Here is a 19,827-nt window from a genome sequence, read left to right as displayed (position 1 = left end):
TATAATAGAAAATCTCATAGTGTGTACCTAGCATTAGTTAATCATTAAGTTTGAGATGTTTTGCAAGGAGTTATTTACCGTACATACTACTTACTTTGTAGACTTTTGTAGGAAATTAAGAGTTGAACATTGCAGTGCGTTTAGATGCCAACCCCCCCCCCCCCCCCCCCCCCCAAAACATTATCATTTATACTTTTGGATTATGGCTCAGGGACTTCTTTGTGATCCACTGCTCGGCCCCTAGGAGTTTTTGACCTATGAGAAAATACAGATTCTAATTTTCACAGCAATTTTTGGACCGTACAGCTCTACAGGTTACTCTTGAATCGTGTACACCCATATGAGGAAGTCACCCATCAGGTGATTGGGACTCAGTCTCTTGGGATTACTTGGGCTACCACAGTACGGGACCCAATAGCAGCCACTATAACTGCTGCTTTACCCCTTGGGGGAAGGTTCCTGTAGATTTGCAGAGATGCTGGCTCTCTGTATGCATAGTTAGGAGCGATCACTCCCGACATCGAAACAAGGCAGCTTTCACAGTGAAGCCAGAAGAGCTACAGAGTTGTGACCTAATTACATATGCAAGTCATCATAAGTATGTCTTTGTAATAAACTTTGTTAGAATACATGGATTATACAGAGATGATCTGATACAGTTAGGGCCGGTTCAGATGGGAGGCAAGCACAGCGTTTTCAATGTTGGGGACAGCTTTTCTCATTGTTTGTGTAATGGTTGCAGTAGATCCGGTTGTCTCATCTTGGACACAACAACGACGTGAGGATTGTCAAACTGGCAAAGAAGGTAACAAAAATACCACTATTCATTCCACTATTCATTCCCCAGCGATTGCACTGCACGGAGGTGGGGGCAATATAAATGAGGATATTTAAAGGGCAACTGTAGTGAAAAGAATATGGAGGCTGCCATATATTATTTCCTTTTAAGCAATACCAGTTGCCTGGCAGCCCTGCTGATCCTCTGCCTCGAATACTTTTAGACATTGACCCCGGACAAGCATGTAGCATATCAGGTGTTTCAGACATCATTGTCATATCTGACAAGATTAACCACATGCTTGTTTCTGGTGTGATTCAGACACTACTGCAGCCAAATAGATCAGCAGGGCTGCCAGGCAACTAGTATTGTTTAAAAGGAAATAAATAGGGCAGCCTCCATATTCTTCTCACTACAGTCGTCCTTTAAATCTGGAGCACCATCATTGGGGGTACTAAAATAGGGGCAGAACTATAATGAGGGCTCTTTGATTAGGGGAGTAGTATAATGGGGCACCATAATGGGGTTGCTGTAATGAGGGGAATTATCATAGGGAAGTCATATAATGAGGGTACTACACTCACCTAAAGGATTATTAGGAACACCTGTTCAATTTCTCATGAATGCAATTATCTAATCAACCAATCACATGGCAGCTGCTTCAATGCATTTAGGGGTGTGGTCCTGGGCAAGACAATATCCTGAACTCCAAACTGTATGTCAGAATGGGAAAGAAAGGTGATTTAAGCAATTTTGAGCGTGGCATGGTTGTTGGTGCCAAACGGGACGGTCTGAGTATTTCACAATCTGCTCAGTTACTGGGAACTTCACGCACAACCATTTCTAGGGTTTACAAAGAATGGTGTGAAAAGGGAAAAACATCCAGTATGCGGCATTCCTGTGGGCAAAAATGCCTTGTTGATGCTAGAGGTCAGAGAAGAATGGGCCGACTGATTCAAGCTGGTAGAAGAGCAACGTTGACTGAAACAATCACTTGTTACAACTGTGGTATGCAGCAAAGCAGTTGTGAAGCCACAACATGCACAACCTTGAGGCGGATGGGCTACAGCAGCAGAAGACCCCACCGGGTACCACTTATCTCCACTACAAATAGTAAAAAGAGGCTACAATTTGCACGAGCTCACCAAAATTGAACAGTTGAAGACTGGAAAAAAAGTTGCCTGGTCTGATGAGTCTCGATAGAGTTAGAATTTGGCATAAACAGAATGAGAACATGGATCCATCATGCCATGTTACCACTGTGCAGGCCGGTGGTGGTGGTGTAATGGTGTGGGGGATTTTTTCTTGGCACACATTAGGCCTCTTAGTGCCAATTGGGCATCGTTTAAATGCCACAGGCTACCTGAGCATTGTGTCTGACCATGTCCATCCCTTCATGACCACCATGCACCCATCCTCTGGTGGCTACTTCCAGCAGGATAATGCACCATGTCACAAAGCTCGAATAACTTCAAATTGGTTTCTTGAACATGACAATGAGCTCACTGTACTAAAATGGCCCCAACAGTCACCAGATCTCAACCCAATAGAACATCTTTGGGATGTGATGGAACGGGAGCTTCGTGCCCTGGATGTGCATCCAACAAATCTCCATCAACTGCAAGATGCTATCCTATCAATATTGGCCAACATTTCTAAAGAATGCTTTCAGCACCTTGTTGAATAAATGCCACGTAGAATTAAGGCATTTCTGAAGGCGAAAGGGGGTCAAACACTGCATTAGTATGGTGTTCCTAATAATCCTTTAGGTGAGCTTAGATCGTGGAAAGGATTATAACACGGGGATCTAGCCACTTACTGTAATGATGGGTACTATAATGGGGAACCAGTATAATGGAGAACTATAATGGGGGCATTATAAAGGTGAAGGGGTACAATGGGGAAAGTATAATGACCAGAACTATGATACATGGTCATTGAAATAGAACTATAATGGGGATACTATAAATAGAAAAAGATAATAGGACACCATAACAGGTGGGGCCCTATAAAGGGGCATATAAAGGGGCATTATAACAGGGGGTAATGTAACAAAGACACTATACTAGAGCACTCTAACAAGGATGTACTATGGACCCACATTCTAAAAGCTGTATTTTTAACAGGAAAACATGTAAAGAGAGGGAGGCAAACATCATGCAAGAGAATAGGGATGAGAAGAGACACATTAGTGAGAATGAAAAAGTTGGGATATGTTATGGGGGTGGGGGAACAGTCAAAATCTTCATTACAACTTCATCCGCAGCCCTGCCCACTTTTAACCTCACCCCCATAGTCTCATTGGACCCGAACTCTTGCCTAGCACACAATGAAAAGTCTTTATTCCACATAAAGTGGCTGAAAAAAAATTCACTGCTTTGTGCTTATGTGTTTGTTTAGCTTGGACAACATTCTTATCAGTAGCTGCAAGGTAGGGTGATCAAGCACCTTCAAAAAAGAACACAGAGACAATGGGAGCCCAAATGGTGCAGTATGTCACAAGAAGAGTGACGGAGAACAAAAACGATTAGGGTACTCACAATGTAAGGTTGCACTCAATTCCACTCAGTATCAGCAGGTTCTGGAGACCAATGTCCAGGAATCAGTGACATCGCTGAAGCTGTGCCGGGGCTGGATCTTTCAACAAGACAACAACCCTAAACACTGCTCAAAATCCACTAAGGCATTCATGCAGAGGAACAAGTGCAATGTTCTGGAATGGCCATCTCAGTCCCCAGACCTGAATATAACTGAAAATCTGCAGTGTGAGTTAAAGAGAGCTGTCCATGCTCTGATGCCATCAAACCTGAATGAACTAGAGATGTTTTGTGAAGAGTAATGGTCCAAAATACCTTTCGACCAGAATCCAGACTCTCATTGGAACCTACAGAAAGCGTTTAGAGGCTGTAATTTCTGCAAAAGGAGGATCTACTAAATATTGATTTCATTTCTTTTTTATGGTGCCCAAATGTATGCACCTGCCTAATTTTGTTTAAACAATTATTGCACACTTTCTGTAAATCCAATAAACTTCATTTCACTTCTCAAATATCACTGTGCGTTTCTCTTATATTATATATTTAAAGAGACACTGAAGCGAAAAAAAAATTATGATATTATGATTTGTATGTGTAGTACAGCTAAGAAATAAAACATTAAGATCAGATACATCAGTCTAATTGTTTCCAGTACAGGAAGAGTTAAGAAACTCCAGTTGTTATCTCTATGCAAACAAGCCATTAACTCTCCGACTAAGTCTTAAGCCGCATCTACACGAGTAGATGCGGCCGCGATTCTCCTTATCAATCGAGCCGCTGATGCGGCTCGATTGATAAGATCCGACAGGACGGATCTCCGCACCGCCGATTCCCTGCTCGCTCCCCGCGAGGGGACAATGGCAGGGAATCGAGCGGAAGATAAGCGGCGCCGGCGGGGACGAGCGGGCATGAGTGGGGAATCGAATGCGGCGCACGCGCGGCGAGCGGGGACGCGGCGGGCACGCGGAAGAGGCGATCCGGCGGCTAATCGAGCCGCCGGATCGCAGTCTCATCTACCCGTGTAGATGAGGCTTTAGTCGTGGAGAGGGCTGTTATCTGACTTATTATCTCAACTGTAAGTGAACTTCTCTGCTAGAGGAGAGGTCATTACTTCAGACTGCTCTGAAAGACTCATTTTGAATGCTGAGTGTTGTGTAATCTGCACATATTATAGAATGATGCAATGTTAGAAAAAACACTATATACCTGAAAATAAAAGTATGAGAATATTTTCTTTGCTGCTAATCTTCTAGTAATTATTCATAGTACACAACCAATTCACTATATCATTTTTTTTTTTTCGCTTCAGTGTCTCTTTAACTGACATTTTTTATCTTAACAACCAAAGTTTTTTTTAACATTCTCCACCATTCTCTAGCCTTGGCGAAACTTACAACATCACTCCCTACATCCATCTTTGAAACTTTTGGCCGTGCTGACATACAGGTTTCACAGTAGGTGACAACTGAGAACGATTTTGCTTTCATCATCAGTCCAGATTCTATTAGTCTGTGGTGGGTGTTACACCAGGATGTGGTTTGCTAATAACGCACCCTCACTTTAGTTCCTTCCATGTATTTGGGATCAGGCGGGTCCCCATCATCACAAGGTAATCAGGTACTTTTAGGGCTTGTTGTTGTCGATGTTGTTTTGCAAATAGAATTTCAAGCTGTGAAAATATTCATTATTTTATTTTCTTATATGACAAAAACAAAACACAACTAAACAGGCGGAGGAAAACCAGACTGCGGCGGGGACTGTCTGGGTAGCGGCTGGATGGGATTGATATATTATAATGAAGTATTTCTACCTGTGGCAACAACTTGCAGAAATCTGTTACCTTGTTCCCCGGCACTCCGGCTCCGGGCTCCCCGGGCGCCCATCTCCACGCGCAGCTTTCATCTGAAATGTGTCACATTACCATTGTCGGAGCATGTCTGCAATCAAACCACGCGGGAACAGCGAGTAACCGGATCGTGCAGCGAGGCCACAGCCAAAATATCTATTTTTGGAAAATCTATTAAAGTGAAATCCTACTTTCATTAAAAAAAAACAAAAAACACAGTTGTAAACCTAGAACGGCGCAGCGGCACAAGTTTCTTTTTGTTTTCTAATTTAATGTTGTTAGAAATGATCTTCCCATTGTAGTTGGAAATTGGAGCTGAATTTCCCAAATCAAAGCACTGAAAGCAGTAGTATTCGATGCAGATCTGTCCCTGGCCGCTTGCGCTCCATGCCTTTGAATGGGGCAGTGAAGACAGCTGAGCGTAAAGTACCCTGAAGCCGACTATCTGCACCAGACTTCCCCCTTTTCTGAAGCAGCTCCAAGATTACAGGTTGTCCCCAGTTAACGAATGAGATAGGGACTGTAGGTTCGTTCTCAACCCCCCCCCCCCCTTGTGCCTCCAGTTTCTTTCATGTATTCAGGGCCCAGATTATTTAGTGATTTAAATGTCAGTAGGCTGATCTTGAATAGGACCCTCCATTTTATAGGTAGCCAGTGAAGGGAGTGCAGGACTGGCGTTATGTGGCAGTGACGGGGTTGGTTGGTTAGCAGTCTGGCAGCAGTATTCTGTATCAGCTGTAGTCGGTACAAGACCTTTTTTGGAAGGCCAGTGTAGAGAGCATTGCAGTAGTCCAGTCGGGATGTAATGAAGGCATGAACTAAGGTTGGTAGATCTTCTGGGGGGATGAGGTGCTTGATTTTTGCAATGTTCTTCAGGTGAAAATAGGATGATTTCACCACAGCAGAGATGTGAGTTCTGAAGTTTAAAACCCCATCAATTTAAACACCCCAAATCCTGGGGCAAAAATCCACGACTTTCCATGTCGTGGATTTTGCTGCCCGGGGAGGCAGAGCTTAGCGCTGTAGCTCTGCCTCCATTAACCTCAATCTCTGTGCGGCTCTCTGCCTCTCTCCGCCCCTCTCAGTGAAAGAAGGCGTGGCGAGGCAGAGATCAGCAAGGACTGACGCAAGTAGAGGCAGAGCTACAGCACAAAGCTCTGCCTCTACCAGGAAGCGATCCCCTCATTTTGCCCTGGGGATTTGGGGGGTTTAAATACAGCGTTCTGCTGCAGGGATGCAGTGTTTTAGCTAGGCTGATACTGCTGAAGATAAATGTTAAATAAAAAGAGGAATTTTTGAAGGCTTCAAACTCTTTAAGAGAGGGGAGCCTTAGGATCCTATTGAAGCTTCCTTCACTGATTTGAAGCTCCCCGTTGTTGTTCCTTCTGAAGCATGGCCGCGCACTAGCCCTGCAAGCTCACCCGCACATGCACAGTAGAACGGAGCCCGCGGCTTTGGCTTACTGCGCATGCGGGTTAGGTCGGAAATTGTGTGACCATGCTGGAGGAAGAAGAGCTGCTGGTGGGACGCGCTCAGCGATTGGGTACATCAGAGCAGGGAGGGAAGCCTCAAAAGGATCCTGAGACTTCCCTCTCTTTAGGTATAGGTATATAATTTTGTATCCGAACTTCGGATCGGGTACTCTTTAAGATCCGGTCCATGGGGAGGAGAGACAGCAATGTAGGAAGGGGGGCCCAATAAAAGATTTGCTGGGGGACTTCATAATTTGCAGCTACCTGACAATGGAAAAACAGCTAGTAAATGTTAGAACTTTATAAAGTATCCAGCAAAAACAAAAACATTTGACTGAAAATGGGCTTTCATAACATATTGTGGTGTTTGTTTTTGTTTTGCATGCTGTATTTGTTTTTGCCGTGCCATTTTGTATTGCTGCCTGAATTGTTGAAAATAATTCTGCATTTGGAATTCGGAGGAACGTATTTCTCAAACAAGCAGATGAAACCAGACGCGAAGGGGAAGGTGAACGATGAGTATACGGCATCTGATTATACACTATAAGAGGTAGAATGGGATTGCTATAAATATCGGCTGCCGTTCCTGTTTTGTCTCAGTGATTATCTTCTATTCAAAAGCGAGATTCAAATTTTGGCAATTTTCGAAAACAAGCTGAAATGAGCATTTTGTCTCTCTAGGCGAAGCGTAACGTTTCCTCCTTTGTTGGTGGAGATGGGTGGCATCACGGCCCACCAAGAGCAGATCAGTCTGCAACTTCCACGCATTTACTACTCGTCCTCTTTCATTGTTTGGTTTGGTTAAAATAGTAGTATAGTTTTTTTTAAATGCTTCTCGTTTTGTACACAGTTTTATATATAGTTTAGTTGTAAAAACAGATTTTGAGTAAGAATCGAGGACCGTAAGAGTAGAGGGCTTCTGGAACAAATCAAAATTGGCATGGACAAGAAAACCTGGAATTAAAAGTGTACCTGAGGCGGATTCACGGGGGAGGTAGGGGGTGGGGTACAGAGGCATGTTCCCTGCTTTATGCCATGCCTCTGTGTGACCTCCACTCCACTTTCAGCCCCCCCTTCCCCCCTCCAAGCTGTCACCCCCAAAAAATGCCAACTTACAGCCTGTCAGCAATCTCAAGGGGAAGGGGAATCCCTTGCAGGAGAGGCACTCCTGCATAACGCCCACTTTGGGCTTCAGAAACGCCCCCTCCCTCCTCTCAGTTGCCCCTTGCTGTCTATCCTCTGCCTGTTCCCCATCTTTCTGAGCTCCTTGCTTCTCGAATGAGAGCACAAAAGCTCTGTATGCAGCGATGTGACTCCTGGAAGTGAAAGTAAGCCATAGTAGGGGGTCGGGAAGCGGCGGTGATGGACACTACCTGATCCAGCTTACCACTCGGATCAGTGTGTTTTTATATACAAATTAATGCTGGCTCGGGTTTTAAAGTGATCCTTAAGTCAAGTAAAAAAAATGAGATTTACTCACCTGGGGCTTCCCTCTGCCCCCTGCAGCCGATCGGTGCCCTCGCAGCCCCGCTCTGACGCTCCAGGACCCGCCGGCGAACACTTCTGGTTTGGCCGTCACCGGCCGACAGGCATGGGAACGTGAGTGATTCTTTGCGTTCCCAGCCTGTATATCGCCCCCTATGCTGCTATTGTGGCCAGGAGGCAAGAGCGGGGCTGCAAGGGCACCGATCGGCTGCAGGGGGCTGAGGGAAGCCCCGGGTGAGTAAATCTCATTTTTTTTACTTGACTTAAGGATCACTTTAAAGGAAAACCCAATGTAAAAAATAAATTGGATGAGATAACTAATTGTATCTATTGTTTTACTCCTACTTAGTTTTTTTAAGAATCCTGCAGTGTTTTCTTTATAAACGAAAAAGTAGGGTGCATATTTCGGCGCCGCTCAGTTTGGCGCGGTGAGAGACGAATTACGGCTCTCACCGCAGCCGCTAAACTCAGAGGCGGTGTTAAAAACTATTCCCCCTCCGAGCTGTCGCAACTGGAGGGAGATGTAATTCCGGGTCTGGCAGCCGCCAGAGCCCCGAATTACCGCTACGCACCCCGCGCAGCATAACATTGCTGCTATGAGGCGCCCAGTTTCGGTGCTCAGCTCTGAGAGACGCTTGCCGAAATAATAGGCACAGAGTAACCACTTATACTGTGTAGATACTGGAGGCAGCAGAGATCAGTACAGGCACAGAGTAACAGCTTACACTGGAGACAGCAGAGATCAGCACACACTGCAGCTGGTTTACTATTAGAATAGGCACAGAGTAACAGCCTATACTGTATATACTGGCGGTATCAGAGATCAGCAAACGTTAGATCAGTACACGTTGTAGCTAGTTTACTACCAGTATAGGCACAGAGTAACAGCTTATACTGTACATACTGGAGGAAGCAGAGATAAGCACACACTGAAGCTAGTATACTATCAGTACAGGCATAGAGTATCACCTTATACTGTACATACTGGAGGTGGCAGGAATAGCAGCTAGATCTGTGCCCCCCCCCCCCCTTCCTTCACAGTATAATAGCTAGATGGGTACTCTAATCCCCCCTCCTCCTATACACATTATAGTAGCTAGATTTGTACCTTCCCCTCCCCCCAGTATAATAATTAGATGTTTCCCCTGATCCCCCCCAACACACACAGTATAACACACACACACGCTGTACAATAGCTATAAGTGTCCCAGTCCCCCTCCCTCCAGTGTGGTAGCTTCTCCACCCTCTCCCAGCATACAGAGCTGCACAGTGGGGAGGACATGCAGGCAGTAGAGATGCGAAGTTCGGATCTTTTCAATGATTCGGATGATTCGAATCGGATCATTGAAAAGATCCGGATCTTTGATCCGAATCTCGGTTCATTTTACTAGGGAAGCATTCGGGGGTGAAATGACTAGCAGGACAGGACTTTCCCTGCGGTGGACAGAGAAGGGGAGGGGGGTGGACACACAGAGAAGGGGAGAAGATGGACAGAGGGCAGGGAGTGGACAGAGAAGGGAGGAGGGACGAGCAGAGAGCAGAAATGTTTTTTTGCACACAATACCCACATGCTGCAATCATATGCTTTACATATATTTCACCTATATGTTCATCTGTATACTTTGAATGCAAACGTCGCACAGTGAAAGAAAGCATTCCCCAAAGCATTCCCAGAAGTGAAGTGCAGCTGTTTAGAGCAGTGCAGGAGGATCATATTGCACAGCAATCACAGTGCCTGCCCTGTCCTAGCCCAGCACGCTGCCTGCAAAGCTACTGAGCTGTGCCAAAAGTTTCCAATTTGTTCAATGTACACAACTACGGAACAGACAGCCTATAATGAGCAGCACATTATAGCCAGTATGTGTGCTCTACACATATCTGGCAGCGGCACGGATGTCCCCTCTCTTTCATCTACCTGTCCCTGCAAGGCTGGCTCCCCTCCAACAGAGCGATCCATCTCTGCTCTTCTTCCAGGACACCGCTACCCGCTGAGATTGGGGCGTGTCGCTCCTTGCCCCGCCCCCTTTGCGATCCGAATCACTCATTTTGATGATTCGACTCACAAAAGAGATTTGGATCAAAGATCCGAATCGTTCATTATCCGGACAACACTAGCAGGCAGCAATCACCTCCATCTTGTTGCTCCAGGGTCTGCAGGTCCCGTCTCTCTTCTCTGTAGTGTAGCTCTGCACTTCCTGCTTCTGACATTGGGCACTAGAGCCCAAACGGAGTAATAGGAAGTGCAAAGTAGCTACACTACACAGAAGACTGACTGACCTGCATCGCCTGGAGCAAGGCTGAGGTGAGTGAGTGCTTGCCTGCCTGCCTATTACCACTGCTGCTAGTGGGAGAGCTGCAGCTGTCAGCCTGTCAATGTAAACTCCATCCACGGGCTGACAGCTGTAGCTCTCCCACTAGCAGCAGTGGGAATAGGCTGATAGCCGTAGCCCCGCCCACACCTCATACTAGTCTCCCTGTCAGCCGCACGTCAGGATCAGGTGGACCAAGCCAGGGGCTCCTCCAGCACTTCAGCAGGCAGCCTCTTCCAATCCGGCCAGGACGCCTCTCCTCCTTCCTCCCCGGCCGGAACTACAAAGTAATTGTCGGGTCTGGCAGCCGGCCAGGGAGGTATCATTCTGCCGGCCAAAATAGTCCCCCTTCACCTGCTATTTGCGGGGACGGGGGGGCAGGAGGAGGGATGTAGGGAGGATGTAAATATATAAAAGTACAAAAAAAATCCTCTCAGCTGCGGGCCCCTTGTGGTGTAGGGCTGGGGGCAGGCCCCATAGCATTGCTATGGTTGCTATGGGGATTGCTACGCCTGCGGTAACTAGGAAGTGGAGGAGACGCGATCACCCGGGAACAGGTAATATATCCCTTCACCCCTACCTACTATCACACTGAACCCTCCCCTCTTTCAATGCCTGAACCTAAAACGCCCCAGATGCCTAACATTAACTACTCCACCCCCGCTGCCTAACCCTAACTACTCCACCCCTGCTGCCGAACCCTAACCACTCCACCAGGGACGGATCTAGAGGGGGGGCAGGCGGGTCTCTTGCCCCAGGCGCAGTTTGTTGAATTCTTAAAAAGGCAGCAAAATTTGGATGGGGAATGGCAGTTTAGGCGCCAAAACCTGACATTTAGGCGCCAAAACCTGACCTTTAGGTGCCAAAACCTGACCTTGCCCCAGGCGCAACTTGGTCTAGATCCGTCCCTGCACTCCACCCACATGCCTAACCCTAACCCCCTGCCTAATGAAACCTACTCCATGCCACCAGGGCTGGATTACCGACCAGGCAATTCAAGCAGTCGCATTCAGAGTCTAAGGGGCCCCATCAGCACGTAATCCACATCTGCTGCAGCGGTATGAACTTGTGAGCAAGCAGCGCCCATTGCCATGGTGATGGCACCCTGCGCAGGCACCACTCTCTCCAGCCCAGCCTCTGCAGTCAGGGGGAGAGTGAAGTCAGCAGTGTCAGCCACGTTAACCACGCTGATGTGACGCATGCTCACTGCACTGGCTGGGCTGGAGAGAGCGGCGCTGGCACGCAACACCATCACCATGGCAACGGGCACCGCTTGCTCGAGAGTTGCAGCGTGGAGGGGCTGACAGGTGCGGTGGAAAGGTGAGATGTGGCCTATCTCGCGGCTGTTAAAATCTGACAAAAGGCAGTTAAAATCTGACAGAACTGACAGATTTTGGGCCAGTCCACCTTCTCATGGGGGATTCTCAGGCTTTTGTTTTCTAAACAAATTTCTAAAGCATTTCCTGAACAGCAGTTGCTGAGCCTAACTCACAACATAGTGTGCAAGTGAGTAGGGAGGCTGGCTGGTATCTTACTATTTTGGCAGTTAAAATGCCGTTCAGGAAATGCTTTTATAAACAAAGAAAACCCTGAGAATCCCCCATGAGGAGATGGACTAGTCCAAAACCTGTCGGCTCTGTCAGATTTTAATTGCCTAATTTTTTTCGCGATAGTGGTGCTAGAAAGGACCACTGTTGCGAAAATCTTTAATTTAAATATATGTAAACACATACAGATAAGAAGTACGTTTCTTCCAGTGTACAATGAGCCAAAAATTACTTTTCTCCTTTGTTGCTGTCACTTACAGTAGGTAGTGGAAATCTGACATAATCGACAGGTTTTGGGCTAGTCCATCTCTCCATAGGGGATTCTCAGCATGGCCTTTATTCTTTATAAAGACGCTCCCGGAAAAAAAGTTTTGTATAAATATGCTGGCCATCCTACCCATTTGTGGCACACTTTTTTTGGCAGTTGGATGGAGCAACTGCCATTCACTAAGGGCTTTTGAAAATAAAGACAACTCTGAGAATCCCCCATGGGGAGATTGGTTAGTCCAAAACCTGTCGGTTCTGGCAGATTTCTACTACCTACTGTAAGTGATAGCAACATAGGAGAAAAGTAATTTATGGCTCATTTTACTCTGGAAGAAATGTACAGGTAATCCCGGTTTACGAACGTCCGACTTACGAACGACCCGCCGTTTCGAACGGCCGCCGACCCGCCGCGATGACGTCACGCAACCCGGGACTACCTCTTCTGCTGCCGTTTTTAAGTAGAGTAGGCGCAGCGGAAGGCAGATAAGGTCCCAGCGTGCGCGGCCCGTCCTCTCTCTTCGTTCACTGTAACCCCGGCGGCTTCACATGCGTTGCATAATGACGCAATCAGAAAAACAACCCTATTGGCGGCGCCTCCTGATGCGTCATTATGCAACACATGAGAAGCTGCCGGGGGGACAGTGAATGAAGAAAGAGGACGGTCCGCGCAGCTTCCGTGCAGCACGCTGGGACCTTCTACCACCATGGAACAGGTGAGATGTCCCTTATCTGCCTTCCGCTGCGCCTACTCTGCTTATAGAATGGGGGCAAAGGTGGCTATCCCAACTTAATGACAGATTCAGGTTAAGAAAAAACGTGCTCATCACTAGTTTTGAAAAAAAAAGTGTAGCCCAAGAGGGACCAAGAAGTAGACCTTGTATGAGCTCCACAAATTATTTTGGCTTTACTCCCCCAACTGTTTAAGGCCACTTTTACACTAAGGGCCCGTTTCCACTTCGGCGATTCTGCAGAGTTACCCCGCACATGATTCGCACGGGGAAACTCTGCCATAGGGGATGACGGGGCCGCGGCGGAATCGCTTGCGGGAGCGATTCGGCTGGAACCCCCCGCAGAATTCGCGGCGGAGTAGGCGCAGCGGAAGGCAGATAAGATCCCAGCGTGCGCGGCCCGTCCTCTCTCTTCGTTCACTGTCCCCCCGGCGGCTTCACATGCGTCGCATAATGACGCAATCAGGAAAAAAACCCTATTGGTGGCGCCTCCTGATGCGTCATTATGCGACACATGAGAAGCTGTCGGGGGGACAGTGAACGAAGAGAGAGGACGGTCCGCGCAGCTTCCGTGCAGCACGCTGGGACCTTCTACCACCGTGGAACAGGTGAGATGTCCCTTATCTGCCTTCCGCTGCGCCTACTCTGCTTATAGAATGGGGGCAAAGGTGGCTATCCCAACTTAAGGACAGATTCAGGTTAAGAAAAAACCGACAGTCTCTATCTCGTTCTTTAACTGAGGACTACCTGTACTTCTTATTTGTATGTGTTTACATGTACTGTATATTACATTTTACAATTTTCATGATAGTGGTCCTGCGTGCCACCATAGGCAGCAATAGTAAAAGCCGCAATTAGCGTCAAGGAGCTTCAATTATGGTGCCCGATAAATAGCGGGCGCTCATCCTGTGCCATTTTTATCAGCTCCCGATTCATATGCATGGAATGTGATAACGTGACTTTACCGACTTCCTTTTAAAAAATATTATTTGCATGGCCTTTGTGCTGAATCTATGCAGGTTCTCTTCAAGACAGAGCAGTCCACATGACTGGAGATGATTAAACCTGGCCGCATGTACAGCATTACCGCGCTTAATTTATCCAGCCGGTCGCTGCTACACGTTTACCCTCCATGGCTGTCCTTTGATATCTTCTGATATTATTACTGATGAAAAACGAGAGGTAAACACGCTGCCCATCCAACAACAAACGTTTGCTGGCGTGTAGCGGAGAGTGATTAAAAGTCCAGGCGGCCATGCTCTGCGCCGCACAACAGCGTGACTGTAACAAGCATTAAAGATGATGGCGGTTGCATTTCCCAATAAGAAATATATTCTTCAAGCTGTCCCGGGGGAAATTTACCAGCTGGCCAATTACTGCTCGATGTGGCAGAGACGTTTCACAATGCCGCCCGGGCTCGCTGGGTCTGAACTGTTATTTTTTTCCAGGGAATGAGTATATCGATGAGAGGGGAGGAGGCACTGGGCCTTTCTAGCGAGTGACAGATGTGAAAAAAAGGAATAAAATACTCTTCTTATAACTGGAGGGTTGATGGGCCCGTGACGAGGTATTTCGGGGACACAGTTCATTGTTTTACCAAGCTCAGAGCAATAGCAAACAATAAAGGGTGATTCCACCAAAGATTATAGTCCACCATCATAGGAATGAAATCTGCTAATTACGCAAAATTTAGTGTAATTTTTTGCAATTTCTGCCATGCGTAATTACGATTTGGACATTAAATTGATTTAGCACAATCCATTTGTAATTTTGTGTAATTACGTGAAATTCCACTTTATTTTGTGCCGTCTTTAGCGGTTAATAGCAATTCTCCATAAATGCTATCATCGCTAAAATTGCTATGGCTGTTAAGGGGAATGTTGGGAACAAGTGAAAAAAAATGCTTTTTCAAAAAGACCTTGTAGTTTCTGAGAAAATTGATTTTAAAAATGCAAAGGAAAAACGTTTTTTAAAACGACAGTTTAAAAAAACATTTTTCCTTAATATATTCAAAATCTATTATCTCAAAAACTACAAGTTCTTTTTGTCTTATTCTCGCTATTCTCATTAACATAAGTAGCAATTTTGGTGATGATGGCTAGAGTTGGGCGAACTGTTAGCGCAACTGCAGCCGAACTGTTCGGCTGCCCAACCTGTCATGTGGCTGTGGCTCTTACTACTTCCGGGTCGCAATGACCCGGAGTAGTACGTCTGCGCTGGCCCGGCGGAGCGCGTCCTAGATCGCGCTCCCGTTGCCGGGCACTCTCTGCGCATGTGTGTGACGTCACTCACATGCGCAGAGAGTGCCCGGCAACGGGAGCGCGATCTAGGACGCGCTCCGCCGGGCCAGCGCAGACGTACTACTCCGGGTCATTGCGACCCGGAAGTAGTAAGAGCCACAGCCACATGACAGGTTGGGCAGCCGAACAGTTCGGCTGCAGTTGCGCTAACAGTTCGCCCAACTCTAATGATGGCATGGGTGCATTGCAATTGACCTCTAAAATTGGCAGGGAATTACATGAAATTACGGTTCCTGATTATGTTTACATGTGAAATTATTACGATTTTTCCATTACAATTTCACATCGCAATTCCAAATTACGATACGAAATTACAATCATACGAAATTCGTGCTCATCACTAGTTTTGAAAAAAAAAAGTGTAGCCCAAGAGGGGCCAAGAAGTAGACCTTGTACGAACTCCACAAATTATTTTGGCTTTAGGCTGGTTTCACACCAGAACGTTGCGTTTTAGGGGACGTTAAGGTCGCATAACGTGCCCCTAACGCAACGCCTGGTGCTCTCTGCTGTGGACGTCAGAGTGAGCCATGTTGTGCAGCTCACTCTGGCGTCCGTGATGCCGTGATGCGTACTCTTGGACGCATGCGGCATCACGTGGTCCCGCCCGGCCAATCGCCGCACAGAGCGGCCGCTCCAGGAAGTAAACACTGCACGTCACTGAGTGCAGTGCATATTAATTAGCCATGTGCCTGGCAGCTCTCCGCTCCTCCCCAACATTACTGAGCATGTGCAAGCAGTCTAACGTGGCTCTGCCGCTTATAAAGTACTGCATGCAGTACATTGTTTTATGGCGCAGTGTTACTAAGTAACGCAACGTGGGCACTGTGAACAGCCCATTGATTTTTCATTGCTGTGCGGTGGGGTGCGTTACAGGCTGCTCTAACGTGCGCCTGTAACGTCCCACTGTGAAACCAGCCTTAATCCCCCAACTGCCTAAGGCCACTTTTACACTTAAAGAGAAACTCCAACCTAGAATTGAACTTTATCCCAATCAGTAGCTGATACCCCTTTTACATGAGAAATATAATGATTTTCACAAACAGACCATCAGGGGGCGCTGTATGACTGATTTTGTGCTGAAACCCCTCCCACAAGAAGCTCTGAGTACCGCGGTACTCTGGGCAAACTGCCACAATGTAACAATGTTCACAGACAGGAATTGGCTGTTTACGGCTGTCTCTAACAGCCAAAACAGCTAGGAGCAGCTACATAACCTGCCCACAGTAAAAATGTCACCATGTAATAAATGTCAGAATGTAAATCGGGGAGAGGAAAGATTTTACAATGAGCAAACACTGACTAAATCATTTATACATAATTATGGTAAAAAATGAAGCACTTTTTTTACTACATTATTTTCACTGGAGTTCCTCTTTAATCAGTGGCTCTCAGTTATAACTGAAAGAAAACTGATTTTCAAAGTAATGTCCATGTTTTCCTATGGCTCAGTTCCCACTATACACATTTTAACTGAAATATTTTTCACAAAGCACTGCTATGGAAAAAATGCATACTAACGCACACTAACGCATTCCAACACATTAAAGTAGTATAAAGCCCAGCATTTCTTCTTTTGCTCTAAAAGATTATTTACAGCATATAATATACTACCACCATTTTTTTTTATAATTTTTTTTAGCAGAATGGCATTCAAAGGGTTAAACCACAGCTGCATGAAGCTTCTGACTTTGGGGAAAAGTCGTCCTGTGTAATACAAGCAACTATGGAAAGATGCATACCATTTTGAAGCTCTCTTTCTCCTCTTTCCAACGACACAAACCGCCACCCTACGCCTATTAGTTTTCTATATTTTCACGATCGAAATCGCGGCAGCCGCGATTTTGATCGCGAAAATAGCGAAAACTAAAAGGTGCAGGGCGGCGGTTTATATATCGTTGGAAAGAGGAGAAAGAGAGCTTCAAAATGGTATGCATCTTTCCATAGTTTCTGCACTGCTCGGAGACCCTTTAAGCCACGAGGATGTAGATATACGTTTTGTAGCTGAAGCACAGTTGTGTACAATTTACTCTTGTGCACACCTCTGGCACTATCTGCTGCAGTACTAATTGGTAAAAGGGAATATATGTTCCCTGAGCCAATAAGATTGATTTTTACCATTAAAAATACTTGATTTCTTAGTTCATAGTAAAAAATGTGTGGCATTATTTCAGAATCCAATATCCTCACCATAAATTGTGACAGGAACATAATCTACGTTTTGTGATAAACGGTATAAATAGTCAAACAAAATTTGTATTTTTTCTCTCGACGGTAGCGCTTTTTTCTTTTTTGAACAGAAATTGGTAAAACTGAGAAATAATGTGTTTTTTTCCATTTTTTTTCCTCTTTTTGCAATCAAAGTGCATAGAAAATTATTCGAAAGAAAAAATGTCATACAATGAATATTTCACTTGGCTGTATAGTGTACTAGTGGCTGGATAGTGTACTAGTGCCTGGATAGGGCTCTGCCTCTGACACAGTAGGCCGGGGTTTGAATCTCGGTTTTGCCTGTTCAGTAAGCCAGCACCTATTCAGTAGTAGGAGACCTTAGGTAAGTCTCCTTAACACTGCTTCAGCCTATAGAGCGCATCCTAGTGGCTGCAGCTCTGTCGCTTTGAGTCCGCCAGGAGAAAAGCGCAATATAAATGTTCTGTGTGATTTAGCTGTCATAAGTAAGGATAAAGTTATTGCTTATTTATTAGGGAATATAGCTAAAATGTCAAAACTGCTCTCGTCCATAAGGGGGAAACAAGGTCTGGATGCAACGTGGTTAAAAGTTAAAATAAACTGATGAGATAAACAATTGTATTTATCCTCCTACTCCCCCCCTCCCCTCCCCATGACCTATTCTAGATATCCAATGGTTTTATTTTATATTTAAGCATTTACAGTAAGTATATTGAATGTTTTATTGTCTCTACTCAATAGCAATCTATTAAGCGGACACCTTATTTCTATCTCTCCCTGCCCTCGGAAGTTGTATTCTGCCAGAAAAACTTTTATGGCTGTAATATGCTTATGAGTGCGGTTTATTCCTGACAAGGTATCAATAAGACAGAAGCTGTCACTTGCATGCCTGAAAATTAACTCTTTCAGGCAGCACAAATAGAGCAAGTACTTTACATACACGTTTATCTCACCATGTCACATGTCGCCTCAGGTACACTTTAAGAACCACTTAACGACGTCGTTAGTGGTATAGCATGGAAAGGCCGCTCATACGAGCGGCCTTTCCATGCCAGTTCATGGAGGGTGCCTCCGTGAACAGTGTGCGAGCCGCCGATCGCGGCTCGCACGCATAATGTAAACACGCGGGGAAGAAATCCCAGCTGTTTACATCAATACGGCGCTGCTACGCAGCAGCGCCATGATGGAGATCGGCGATCTCCGGCCTCTGATTGCCCGGGGATCACCGTCATTTGATAGGCTGAAGCCTATCCGGCACAGGACGGATATCCGTCCTGCGCCGCTCAGAGGGGAAGGGAGAGGGAGGGGAATGGAGGTGAGGGCAGAAAACGCTGCGGAGGGGGGCTTTGAGGAGCCCCCCCCCCGCAAATCAATAATAGCCGGCGGCGATCAGACCCCCCGAGCAGGACATCCCCCTAGTGGGGAAAAAAGGGGGGGGGAGTCTGATCGCCCTTGCACATACCTGATCGGTGCTGCGGACTGTAGAGCCTACGCAGCACCGATCACTGGAAAATCCCCTGGTCCTTAAGTGGTTTGAAACCTAGCTTTTTAGCCTTCAAATGCAAGATAAGAGTATGATATTACAGGAAAGTTCTATACAATTGCATACCTCGTCCTATTATTTCAACTTCCGCTTCACTTTAAGGCAAACCATCAGATCAGGCTACGATCATATAATATCTGTATTAAACACAAGACTATCTTTACAGCTCACCACATTCCTGTTTCTCGGCTTTACATCTTGTCATTCATTACCATTTGTCATTGTTCTACACGCGTGTGCGAACCTTCAGCAATTATTAACCGTTCATTCATGCAGTAGCCTTGATTCCACAAAGCGTTATGAAGGACTCTGTGAGCCCGATAGCACCGCACACGGCAATCTAACACGCTCTGTTATTAGTGGAACAATAAGCAAAGTGAAAGATGAGGCGCTAGACAAAAAACAACACAGGAGATTTTTTTTCCCTCTGTAATCTGCAGGAGTAAAAAGAGAACACGACGCACTTACTGGCTGCATGGAGGCTGTGATGTTCTTTCACTGTTATTATTATTGTAAATTTCTTCATCTGTTTATTTCAGTCACTTTTTTGTTGTATAGCGCTATTGAAGTCTGAAGTGCTTTGGCTAAATAACTCCATCTTTGTCTCTTCTCTCCAGAAAATTTTGGGTTTCTGAAGCTCTAAACGTTTTCCAGGTATTCGTGAGGAAACTTACATTTTGCTCTGATGTTCTTTCTGAACAGTAACAGTTTCCTCCTGGCACCTCTCTGATGTACATCTAAATTTGCATAGATTCCAGTGGTCCACGCAGTTTGACATCACAAGTAGTTATCTGGAGAAGATGTCTTAGAATTATGGAATCCGAAGAC

The 19,827-nt window shown here is 45.9% G+C and overlaps 1 protein-coding gene across 7 annotated transcripts in view; it reads right to left on the bottom strand.

The window, feature by feature from the left end:
- Positions 1-19,827, bottom strand: part of LOC137535751 (VPS10 domain-containing receptor SorCS1-like) — a 1,470,659-nt gene that overhangs the window by 1,128,607 nt on the left and 322,225 nt on the right. The gene's annotated exons all lie outside the window — the stretch shown is intronic.

This window comes from Hyperolius riggenbachi, chromosome 10 (genome assembly GCF_040937935.1).
Source record: "Hyperolius riggenbachi isolate aHypRig1 chromosome 10, aHypRig1.pri, whole genome shotgun sequence".
NCBI classification, from domain to species: Eukaryota; Metazoa; Chordata; class Amphibia; order Anura; family Hyperoliidae; genus Hyperolius; species Hyperolius riggenbachi.
This window is presented reverse-complemented; position numbering and strand designations above follow the sequence as displayed.